This window comes from Mustela putorius, unplaced genomic scaffold (assembly GCF_011764305.1).
Source record: "Mustela putorius furo isolate JIRA1106 unplaced genomic scaffold, ASM1176430v1.1 tig00000788_pilon_pilon_pilon, whole genome shotgun sequence".
Lineage (NCBI taxonomy): Eukaryota > Metazoa > Chordata > Mammalia > Carnivora > Mustelidae > Mustela > Mustela putorius.
Window position 1 is genome coordinate 9,616,628 of NW_025421481.1, and position 12,841 is coordinate 9,629,468.

Below are 12,841 nucleotides of genomic sequence, written 5' to 3' on the forward strand. Positions count from 1 at the left end.
ATTGAGTTTCCTCCCCACTGCCTCAATCCCCACCTCACCAACCCTAGAGAGGCAAAAATAGAACCTAAGAACTGGTCAATAAATGTGGCAGGGGCGGCAGTGGAACTATTGTGGAATTCTTAGTTCCTAACCCCCTGCCTTAAGAATAAGTTAATTACAGAAACATCGATACAACTTTGGAAGAGAGCAATTTCAACTATAATATAGCCTTATAGCATTGGCCAAAGACATAGTGAAAGTAATGCTACAAAAAAGAACTAAAATAAAAGAGCAAATGCTAATCCCCGAGATATGGTTTTCATTTTCCAACTCAGTAAAATTCAGGTGCAGCTTTGACTTACTGTGATTTAAATCCCTTCAGAAAGGAAACAAAATCCTCAAAAAAATATCTTCCAGTGTTTGTCTTTTCCTTAGGAGCCAGACACTGGCTATTTACATTTGAAACAGTTCTCAATATTCTTTTCACCTTTTTAATTTAAACTGACACTTTCTGAGGGTTAGTGAATCTGGATACAAAATAGAATTAACAAAGATAAACGTTTGCTTTTTTTCAGGTCGCAGAGCAGAAAAGATAGCTATTTTGCTGAAAAGTATTATCCCAGAGCACCCCCTGATGGCAAAATGCACTAATGGAAGTGTTTCTCTGGGAAAAGTAAAAAAGTGCTTCAAATCTTCAATATAAAGAGGTAAATATTGCTTTACTCGACTCTTAAGATCTTTTCTTCATTTTTCTTTTTACCTTTTTTAATTTTTTTTTAAGATTTTATTTATTTATTTGACAGAGAGAGATCACAAGTAGGCAGAGAGGCAGGCAGAGAGAGAGAGAGGAGGAAGGAGGCTCCCCACTGAGCAGAGAGCCCGATGCGGGACTCGATCCTGGGACCCCAAGATCATGACCTGAGCCGAAGGCAGCGGCTTATCCCACTGAGCCACACAGGTGCCCTTATTTTTACCTTTTTTTAAACGTAAATTCTGCACCTATCATGAGGCTTGAACTCACAACCCCAAGTTCAACTCATATGTTCCACCAACTGAGCTAGCAGGTCCTCTTTTCTTTATTTTTGATGGGAAATTAGAAATCATCTTGACACTCAAAAAAACAGTTGCAGTTCACTTTGTACGTAAATTTATTTACTACTTTAAGAATAATTTCTTTCGGGATGCCTTATAAATAAAGTCAGTTAGGGGCGCCTGTGTGACTCAGTGGGTTAAAGCCTCTGCCTTCGGCTCAGGTTATAATCCCATGGTTCATGAGCCCAGCATTGGGCTCTCCGCTGGGCAGGGAGCCTGCTTCTTCCTCTCTCTCTGCCTGCCTGTGATCTCTGTCTGACAAATACATAAATAAAATCTTAAAAAAAAAAAAAAAAAAAAAAGAATAAAGTCAGTTAAAACTCTGCCTTCACTCAGGTCATGATCTCAAAGTCCTGGGTTGAGCCCTACATCAAGTTCCCTGCTGGGTGGGGAGCCTGCCTCCCCCTTCTCGTGCTTTCCCTCTCTCTTTCTCAAATAAACAAAAATCTTCATTAAAAAAATAGTTTCTTTCATGCTAGAAGAACATGGAATCCTATACTTTAGATTCACCCAATCATGGCAAACCTAAACACAGTTTTTATACTCCTGTTGAACTTAATTCTCAAATGGCTTTCTTCTACTACCAGCTAAACTTGAAGTATTTTGTCAATTGTCATCCTTCATTAAACCATGCATACCACTAACCTCTGAATTCTTCTCAGATTGCAACTTTATAGCCCATATATGTTATGAGGACCATATGAGTTGCTATTTACGAAAAAGAAGCATTAAGCCTTATTGTTAAGATCATGAATGGTCACAGATGTAAACATGGTTCATTGGGAGGGTTTTAATGCAACTAGAAAGATTAGCAATGAGATGATAATTCTGTAGGCAGGCAAATGTTTATAATAATTTAGCACAACCAGAAATTCACACACAGGGTGCCTGGGTGGCTCTGTCATGTGATCCCAGGCTCCTGGGATTGAGCATTGAGCTCCCTACTCAGCAAGGAGCCTGGTTCTCCATCTCCCTCTGCCTGCTGCTCCCCCTGCTTGTGCTCTCTCTCTTTGTCAATAAATAAATAAAATCTTAAAAAAAAGAAATTCACATATAACTTATTTTTTCTAACCATTATTTAGGTTTTTCAAATTTTCTATATGTATTGAGTATACACCTCTGTATTCTTGATTTAAACTTTAGAAAAAGGCATTCAAATTTAAATGTATGATAGAATTTGGTTTAACAGAATTTTTAAATGCTAATCAAAAGAATATTACATATTGACTTTCCCTATTCCTTTGAAAAAAATTCTCATTATTAATATACAATTACTTTATCCTGAGGGCATTATATAAACCCCATTGTAACAGTGTCCCCAAAAGGGCAGACCTAACTAAGGGAGCCTGAGTCCTATAGAGTTAGATGAGACCTGGAACCAAAGCCAGGGGGTAGTGACTTGAGAAATAGGCTCACAGGTACAAGACTAAGTACCAGGTTAGAAAGGTCAAGGGAAGGAGGGGTTATTATTATTAGACAAAAGGCCCAAACCAAATGTCCAAATCAGCTATTTCCTAGTATAAGAGTGGCCAGCTGCTGCCATGGTTTGGGTCTTTGTGGACAGAATTGGGGTAGGGTATCTTCCTTAAAACATCCAAGAGTGGGTACTTGCTAAAAAAACAACAACAACAAAAAAAGTGGGTACTTGCTGAGAGTTAAGTCCAAGTAAATGTTCCTGAAGAGCTCCAAGTAGCAAGTCGGGTAACAGGCATCAGTGCAGGTCCAGTGGGCAGGAAGCATAATCCAGGGCCAGTAAAGGAGCCAGGTTAGATCCTGGGCAATGACTGTGCATGGGACTTGGCCTTTTTTTGGTTGTTGAGAAGGGCTAGTTAAAAGGTATAGCATGACAGTGAGAGAGTCAGAGACGAGAGGATGTTTTGCTCTAAGCTAGAACTTTTTTTTTTTTAAGATTTTATTTATTTATTTGAGAGAGAGACAGGGAGAGAGAGCATGAGTGAGGAGAAGGGCAGAGAGAGAAGCAGACTCCCCATGGAGCTGGGAGCCTGATGCGGGACTCAATCTTGGGACTCCGGGATCATGACCTGAGCCGAAGACAGTCGTCCAACCAACTGAGCCACCCAGGCATCCCTAAGCTAGCACTTTTAAAAAATGTTCACTTCCTTTTCTTCCTCCCAATAAAAATTCCCAGGACTCAAAACAGAACATAAAGCTTTCTGCCCATGGACACCCCTGAGTAAGCATCATTGAATTCTCCCCTCCAACCAGGGCCATGTCTAAGTCAGAGTGTCCCATGTGGTCATGAGAGATCCAAACACCAAGCATTCCAGAGGCTTTGGAGTTGTCACATATGCCACTGTGGAGGAGGTGGATGAAGCCATGAATGCAAGGCCACCCAAGGCATATGGAAGATCTATGGAACCAAAGACGGCTGCCTCATGAGAAGATTCTCAAAGGGTGCCCACTTGGCTGTGAAAAAGATTTTTGTCAGTGGCATTAAAGAAAACACTGAAGAACATCATCTAAGAGATGATTTTGAACAATATAGGAAAACCGAAGTGACTGACATCATGACTGACTGAGGCAGTGGCGACAAGAGAGGCTTTGCTTTTATAACATTTGATGACCATGACTCTATACACAAGACTGTCATTCAGAAATACCACACTGTGAATGTCCACAACTGTGAAGTAAGGAGAGCACTATCTAAGCAAAAGGTGGAAAGTGCCAAAGAAGTCGAAGTAGTTCTGGCAACTTTGGTGGTGGTCGTGCAGGTGGTTTTGGTGGGAATGACTACTTTGGTCATAGAGGACACTTCAGTGGTGAGGGGGCTTTGCTGGGAGTCGAGGTGGTGGTGGAAATGGTGGCAGTGGGGATGGCTATAATGGATTTGGTAATGTTAGACGCAACTCTGGAGGTGGTGGATGCTAGAATGATTTTGGCAGTTGCAATAATCGATCTTCAAAATCTGGACCCATGAGAGGAGGATATTTTGGAGGCTAAAGCTCCGGTCGCTAGGGTGGTGGAGGCCAACATGTGTCAGACCATGAAACCAAGGTGGCTACGGTGGTTCCAGCAGCAGCAGCAGTAGCAACAGCAGTGGCAGAAGGTTTTAACGACTGCCAGGAAACAAAGCTGAGCAGGAAAAGAGAGCCAGAGACGTGACAGGGAAGCTACAGGTTACAACAGGTTTATGATCTCAGCCAAACACAGTGGTGGCAGAGCCAAGCTGCCACAAAGAAGACATGTTTTAGACAATACTCACGCATGTGGACAAAAAACTTGAGGACTATTTGTGATTGATTATATAACAGGTTATTTTAGTTTCCATTCCGTGGAAGATGTAAAGCACTCCAAGAAATGGTTTTAATGTAATTTTTTGGTTTTGGGGTTTACTTTTTTGCTCCCCTGCTGCCAATTGCTAAATGTAATAGTCTGGTCATGGTGCTTAATAAATATATCTTTAAAAAGAAGAAGAAGAAGGAGGAGGAGGAGGAGGAAGAGGAGAAGAACATAAAATGTGGAATATGTCTTCCCTCACTTTGCCTAAAGGTCTATCGTGACTTCCTATCATTCTTACTCTGTGTTATTCAAAGACACAACATTCTTTTTTCTAAAATCAATCCAGTGAGTTGGTCTTAATTCATTGTTCATAATCTGATCCAGGGAATTTTTGCAGCCACTTTTATGAATGATAAATCTTGCTTCATCTGTAAGTATCTCCCTCACCTGTCCCAGCCTTGGCATTGAAGCTTACCCAGCACTGACCCAACTTCCTGGCAATAGGCAGCTGAATAGCTCATCTAATTTAAATGGCCTATCCCTCCAACAGCTGTTATTTCCAGAATTTCCTGGAAACTACTAGGAAAGTCCACTAGAGGTCACTTTACTGCCACATGCAATGAATGGGGACTCTCAGAGCTTCATTTCCCCTAAAAACGTTATGAAACTACAGTGTTGATGATGTTCAAAGTTCTAAGAAAATATGATAGCAACTTGGGAATTAATATGTCATAGTACAAAGTGCTCCCAGAATTTCAAACACATGAGGCTAAAAGTGCTTAATGGAAATGATGAAAACTTGAGAGATCAGTCCCTTGCCGCATTCTCCACTTCCTCCTTCACACGGGACCAGAACCCCTATGACTCCAGAAGGACACTAGAGCAGGCAGGGTTCCTAATTTGGAGACTTTACCTTCATGGGTATCAGGTCTGTGAAACTCTGAAAAGTGTGTGCTTTGAAGACAGAAAGATCTTCAAAAGAGGTTTAAGAGATGAGAGACTCAGAAACACGGGAATGGCTGTTTTTTGGTTTTTGTTCCCCCCACCCACCCAAATCTTTCCTGTCACCAAAGAGAAATTTAGACTCCAAAACCCTCTCCAACACTAAGATTTTTCTCAGCCAGCCAGAGACAGATCAAGGAATTGATGTTTCAGCCCCTGTTCTTTAGAAAGGGCCTGAATGACAGCAACTGAAAGGCTAGCAAAACCTCAGCATTCACCACCAAACTAAAAGGTACAGAATAAATGATAATTGTCGCTAAGGCAGAATTCAGCCTAAAAACAAAAGGAAGATAACATGAGAATGGCTCACCAGGACCTGAAACCCCAGGCACTAGGGACAAATGGGGATCATTGACATAGAAAAAGGGGTGGAAACCCCAGTGTGATGCAGATTTGTTTGAAGTGGAGTGACCAGCTCCTCGATAGGGGAGTCCCCACAGGCCAGCTCACCCCTCCCCCACAGCCCTGCGTGAGCTCATAATACCTAGCCTTCTGATGGCAGCTGCCTCTTTAGGAACTTAAACTGACCAAAATGGAAAGCTTTGGATGAGTAGAGCTGGAGTCTGCCATCGGTGTAAAGTCGGAGCATTCAGAAAGTTCTGAAGTGTGGACAGGTGAGCCTGAGAAAAAAGAGAATTTGGAGAACTGTGATTGATTTCTGTCCTGTTAGGGTAGAAGATTTGGGATTTGATGTATATTTAAACCATCTCTGCGGAGTTTGGAGTTTGGAGTGTTTTGGAAAACAAAAGGCTTTCATTTTGACTATTATTCCTGATCATACCCATCAATTAACTTTGGCTTTATTGTTAAAATATCTAGCAAAAAGCCTGCCCATTTGAGGATGGTGCTAGGTATCCCTGTACCTACATTCACTCCCTAATCCTCTGGGGAAATGACTGTATTTTCTTGTCTCAGCACTGGGTTCCATCAGAACTGGCCAGTCTTATGGAAAGAACTGGGTTCTATACTATGTCTTAAAAGCAATCAAACTGGAAATCTTAGAGTGGAATCATCTCACAGTAGAGGCACAGTCCAATTTTGGAGCAAGTTGCCATTCATACAGTCCTAAAAACATCAACAGGTTCTTTCTTTTTTTATTTTTTTTTCTTCAACAGGTTCTTTTTAAATCCAAGGATCAAACAGGCACCCCTGTCTGCAAGCACACGGGGGGGGGGGATTTATACTTTCAAGCCAATAACATCCACTATACTACACAAGCAAGTAGAAACAAAACCAAAAGACTGACTCCAGCTCCAAAACAAGTTCTGTGACCTCAGGTCTCTTACCTTCTTGCTACCACAAGATACTCCATTTGATCAGACAGCATATTGCAGTGAAAAGTCCAAGGATTCTTGTGAAAAGGCCGGGAATTAATCTCTTGGAGCCTCTGAGATCTAAATGCCAATGTAGTTTTCTATTTGGGTCATTTTGAAGTTGTCTAACTTAAGTTTCCTTATCTGTAAAATGGAAATAATATCTACCTCATAAGGATTAGGCTGTGTGTGTGTGTGTGTGTGTGTGTGTGTGTGTAATTATCCCGGCCTCCTCTCAGATGACAGACTAAGACAAAATACAATGTACTATACAGAACGTACTTTGAAACAAAAGTATTGCATAAAGAATGGTAATTTCATAAATCCTTAATGAGATAGAGCACATTGAGGATTCACTTCTGTCAACCACACAATAAAAATAGACTAAACTTGTTTCCGATCTATGAAAATTGCTCTTTCAATCATTTGTAGGACAAATAAGAAGCTACCAGAAGCCTAGTTTCTACTCGACATCAGGAAAAGTTACCAACAGCAGTCCTAAAACAGAAGGGCTGCTTCTGGAAACTGTGAGTTCCTTGTGACTAGGATCACAAGACAGGGGAGGATGATGGGAGAGAAATGAAGAAGGGACCCAAGGATGTCCAGATCAACCACTGGCCTGGACTTTATCAGGTCTCTTCCAAACCTAAAAACTCTTTGCTCTAGAATTACAGAAGCATATTCTATATCAAAACTATCTTCATAGGGCACCTGGATAGTTCAGCAGGTAGAGCAGGTGACTCTTGAGCTCTGAGCAGTGTGTTCAAGCCCCACACTGGGTTTAGAGCTCACTTAGAAACCAAAACCAAAAGCCAACAAAACTAAATAAACCTAAACAACAACAACAACAACAAAAAACTACACTCTTGATCTACTTTCCAATAAGCATCTTTCCCACACTGGTTGCACTAACTGACGAAAAAATGGTCATCCACATTTCCTGCTTCTTTGCAATTGTTCCTAAAAACACTCAGTCACGAGAGTTAGAAACCTAGCTCCAGGACACAGTACCTTGAAAAGCAAAAGCTGCAGGAACCGCCTACCTCAGTAGGTGGAGCGTGCAACCCTTGATCTCTTGTTCAAGCCCCAGGTTAGGTGTAGAGATTACTAACAATAAGTAAACTTTTAAAAAAATAAATATATATATATTTTTTAAAGCAAAAGTTATGGGGCGCCTAGGTGACTCACAGTAGAGTGTCTTTAGATACTTTTAGAGTGTCTTTGGTTCAGGTCATGATCCCACATGAAACTCTCTGCTCAGCAGGGAATCTGCTTCTCCCTCTGCTCCTATCCCTATTTATGGTATCTCTTTCTCTCAAATAATTAAATAAAATCTTTTTTTTTTTTAACTCAACTCTTCCATTTTTTTTATAAGATTTTTATTTATTTATTTGATAGAGATCACAAGTAGGCAGAGAAGCAGGCAAAGAGAGAGGAAGGGAAGCAGGCTCCCCGATGAGAGGAGAGCAGGACGACGTGGAGCTCAATCCCAAGAGCCTGAGATCATGCCCTGGGCCGAACACAGAGGCTTTAACCCACTGAGCCACCCAGGGGCCCCAAATAAAATCTTTTTAAAAAAATAAAGAAGCCAGGGATCACAGGGCTATGTCCTTACTAGGTCGATAGTAAATTACTGGAGAAAAAAGATAATGAAGAAAAGAAAAATACAGTCGTCGTTGTTTTTTAAGATTTTATCAATTTATTTGACAGAGAGTGATCACAAATAGGCAGAGAGGCAGGCAGAGAGAGGGGTAAGCAGACTCCCTGCTGAGCACAGAAACCCAATGTGGGACTCCATCCCAGGACCCTGAGATCATGACCTGAGCCGAAGGCAGAGGCTTTAACCCACTGAGCCACCCAGGCGCCCCCATTTGTCCTCATAGTAGATGTATGGCAAACAGGGACTTCTGGCTGCCTCAGTCAGAAGAGTATACAATTCTTGATCTCGAGGTTGTGAGTTCATACCCCATGTTCGGTGTAGAGTCTACTAAAAAAATTAATAAACTTCTAAAAATTTAAAAACAAATCAGTAAATATGTATACCAACATAACTTTAAACTGAATAGTCCAGAAATTGATTGTTCCCTACTCTATAATAAAGTACAGTGGCTATCAGAGTTGGAAATCATCAATTGGGGGTGCCTGGGTGGCTCAGTCATTAGGCATCTGCCCTCAGCTCAGGTCCTGAGATAGAATCCCATGTAGGGCTCCCTGCTGGGTAGGAGGCCGGCTTCTCCCACTCCCCCTGCTTGTATTCTCTCTCTGTGTCAAATAAAATCTTTACAAAAAGAAAGAAAGAAAGAAAGAAAACAAGAAAGCAAGCAAGCAAGAAAGAAATCATCAACTGCTACCACCCAATCTAGTACTTTTTTAAAAATATTTATTTATTTATTTAGATTGTATTTATTTATTTGAGAGAGAGAGTGCAAGTGAGAGAGCACTAGCAGGGGGAGCAACAGAGAGGGACATGGAGAAGCAGACTCCCTGCTCAGCAGGGACCCCCACACAGAGCTTGATCCTCCAGGACCCTGGGATCATAACCCAAGCTGAAGGCAGATGTTTAACTGACTGAGTCACCTAGGCTCCCCTAGTACTTTTTTCTTTTTTTAAGGTTTTGTTTTTAAGTAATCTCTATACCCAATGTAGGGCTCAAATTTACAATCCTGAGATAACTTACAATCCTGAAATTAAGAGTGGCATACTCTACTGACTAAGCCAGTCAGGCACCCCTCTAACCTAGTACTTCCAACTGTGTAGTTCATTCTTACTATAGCTATTGCTATCTGCAGCAATAAAATATGTCACCATAATAATATACTATTACCACATCAGCAAATACTTACCATTTATCATGTGCCTAAGTAATTGGCCATGCCTATTTTACATATATTAATTCATTCAATCCTTAAAACAACTCTGTGAGAATACCTACTATGCAGGGGAAGAAAAAAGAATTTTCATCAAGGTCTGTTTTGATTGCAAAATCACTGAAATTTTATTATAATCCATACCCTGAAAATCTTACCTAGTCACACCTACTTTCAGAGTTTTGACACAATAGCATTTCATCGTACTCTAATATCATCTTTTAGATTCATGCTAGATTAGACTTTCAGAAAGACAAAGACTTAAAAAATACAGCTTCGGGCACCTGGGTGGCTCAGTGGGTTAAGCCGCTGCCTTCGGCTCAGGTCATGATCTCAGGGTCCGGGGATCGAGGTCCGCATCGGGCTCTCTGCTCAGCAGAGAGCCTGCTTCCCTCTCTCTCTCTCTGCCTGCCTCTCCGTCTACTTGTGATTTCTGTCTGTCAAATAAATAAATAAAATCTTTAAAAAAAAAAATACAGCTTCATTTGGGAAGGTAGTCCTCTTTGAAAGAGCATAGCTTCTGGCAGAAGGAAACATCAAGTGGGAAGAAATAGAGAAGATGCCTGTCCAACCAGCCCAAATGGCTAAATCACACCCAGTACAAGCACAGCTTCACAAAAACAGGCTGGTAATAAAATACCTCCAATAAGCAAACCAGAGGAAGTCCAAGGCAGCTCAGTATGCCATCAAGTACTACTGCTCTTCAGCTGACAGAATGATAGAGGGGTCCTTCTTAGATGACAGTTTTGCATATGAGAACTATCCTTATCATTTAGTAAAATCATCATTTGGTGAAACATTTTCTAGTCCAAACCTCATAATCTGGGATAGAACCGTATAACCTGTATATTTCCTTCTGAGGGCTAAAAAGAAAATAAAAGTTCAATTTTCCAAAATGTTCCAGGAAAAGATACCTTTTAATCTCTTTCCTTATCATAATGGCTCCTATACGTGACTTATAACCGTGAGTTCAAGCCCCAAATTAGGGATAGAGTTTACTTAAAAGTAAATAAATAGGGGCACCTGGGTGGCTCAGTTGGTCAAGCCTCTGCCTTCAGTTCAGGTCATGATCCCAGGGTCCTGGGATCAAGCCCCGAATTGGGCTCCCTGCTCAGTGGGAAGCCTGCTTCTCCCTCTACTACTCCCCTAGCTTGTATTCCCTCACTGTCTCTCTCTTTCTGTCAAATAAATAAGTAGAATCTTCAAAAAGAAAGTAAATAAATAAATAAATAAATAAATAAAATAAGATAATAAAAAGTGGGGAAAAGAGAAAGATTCTGCAAAAAAGCTTGAGAAGGAACAACCAATGAGGGAGGAAGAAAACTAGGAAAGTGTAGTATTCCTGGGACACAAAAGAAAGTAAATATTTCTAGAAAGAGAAAGTGACCAATTGCATTAATGCCCCTAATGATGAAAACTAAGAATTGACCTCTGCTTATCACAATTCAGAAGTTGGTATTCCTAGGTAGTTCTACAAGAGCTACTTCTATGGAATGATAGAGATGAAAGCCTAACTGGGTTAACTTTTACAGATTATGGGACTACAAAGTGCCTGGGTGGCTCAGTAAGTTAGGGGGCCAACTAGTTTTGGCTCAGGTCATGATGAGAGTCCTGGGATCAAACTCAGGTAGGGTACTGCCCTCAGCAAGGGAGTCTGGTTGTGGGTTCTCTCTCTCCCTCTGTCCCTCCTGCCACTTGGACATTCTCTTTCTCTCTAAAATAAATAAATCTTTTTAAAAAATTAATTAAGGGGTACCTGAGTGGTTTAGTCATTAAGTGGCTGCCTTTGGCTCAGGTCATGATCCCAGGGCCCTGGGATCAAGCGCTGCATTGGGCTCCCTGCTCACTGGGGAGCCTGCTTCTCCCTCTCCCCCTGCCTGCTGCTTCCCCTATTTGTGCTGTCTCTGTCAAATAAATAAATAAAATCTTTTAAAAAATTAATCAAAAATTTTTTAAAAAAATAAAATGGGAAGAGAAGGATTAAAGACAGCAAGTTTAGAACATTTTCTCCTTTTTTAAGATTTACTTATTTGAGAGAGAGAGAGCGCACAGCACATGGGAGAGAGAGAGAGAGAGAGAGAGAGAATCTCAAGCCGACTCCCCACCGAGTGAGGAGGTTGACACAGGGTTTGATCTCACAACCTGAGATCATGACCTGAGTCGAAATCAAGAGTTGGACTCTTAAACCACTGAGTCACCCCAGTCATCCCCCCAACTTGCTTTAGCAAGTTCCTTCTCAGTCTTCAAGAGTCTTTGTTAATGTCCATTCCTTGTCAAGTCTTCCCCCTCACCATCTTCATCATTCTCCCACCCTACACCCTGTCCATTGTACTCCACAGCACTTTGTAAATGCCTCTCTTGGGACACTACATTAAATTTACCTCCAAGTAATAATGACAATCTGTAAGGGAAGGGGTTACCGTAGCTTATGTTTGTGTTCCCAGCGTACCACAAAGCACCTGGAACATAGAAAATACTCAATAAATCTCAGTGGACGGAAGGAATGATAATAAGTCAGCGAATGAATGAAATGGAAAAGCAAAAATAGAACTAAAGGTTTGGAATAAAAATAATAATGAGGGAGTACCTGGCTGGCTCAGACCAAAGAGCATGTGACTCTTGATCTCAGGGTAATGAGTTTGAACCTCACGTTGAGTACAGAGATGACTAAAATAACAAAAAAATAAAAAATACTTTTTTAAAAAGGCAATGAATTTTCAATAAGAAATTCCCTTATTTAGTCGTACCTCTTCATTTTACAGAAGAGAAAAAACAAACTTCTGTTTGTTTTTTTTAGACAATGACTAGTCTAAACAAGTTACTATCAGGGCACCTGGCTGGCTCAGTTGGTAAAGTATATGATTCTTGATGTTGTGGTCCTGACTTTGAGCCCCATGTTGGGCATGGAAACTACTTTATTTTTTAAAATTCTGATTTATTTATTTAAAAAAATTTTTTTTATTTATTTGACAGAGATCACAAGTAGGCAGAGACACAGGCAGAGAGAGAGAGGGGAAAGCAGGCTCCCTGCTGAGCAGAGAGCCTGATGCGGGGCTCGATCCCAGGACCCTGAGATCATGACCTGAGCCAAAAGCAGAGGCTTAATCCACTGAGCCACCTAGATGCCCCCATGGAACCTACTTTAAAAAAGAAACAACTAGTTACTGTCAGAAGCAGGGCTATAAAGTAACGGGTTTTTTTAGCCTTAACCACATCCCTGATCTTTTCTCATTATTATAACTTTGATCACATTGTATTGCCTGTCTTCCCCATCACACTGAACTCCTGGAAGGCAGTAATGATGTCTTATCTCTAATCTATCCCTTGATTATAAATGATGAAAATAAT

General features: G+C 41.0%; 1 protein-coding gene across 2 annotated transcripts in view; it reads left to right on the plus strand.

Annotated features, from left to right (window-relative positions):
- Positions 1-5,748: 5,748 nt before the first annotated feature.
- Positions 5,749-12,841, plus strand: part of USP44 (ubiquitin specific peptidase 44) — a 47,278-nt gene continuing 40,185 nt past the window's right edge. Inside the window, exons 1-2 of one of the 2 annotated variants that reach the window (XM_004748511.3) lie at positions 5,749-5,927; positions 7,059-7,153. The gene's annotated coding sequence lies outside the window, so the exon portion shown is untranslated. The remainder of the gene's footprint in view (positions 5,928-7,058; positions 7,154-12,841) is intronic. The other variant, XM_004748514.3, reaches the window with a different exon arrangement.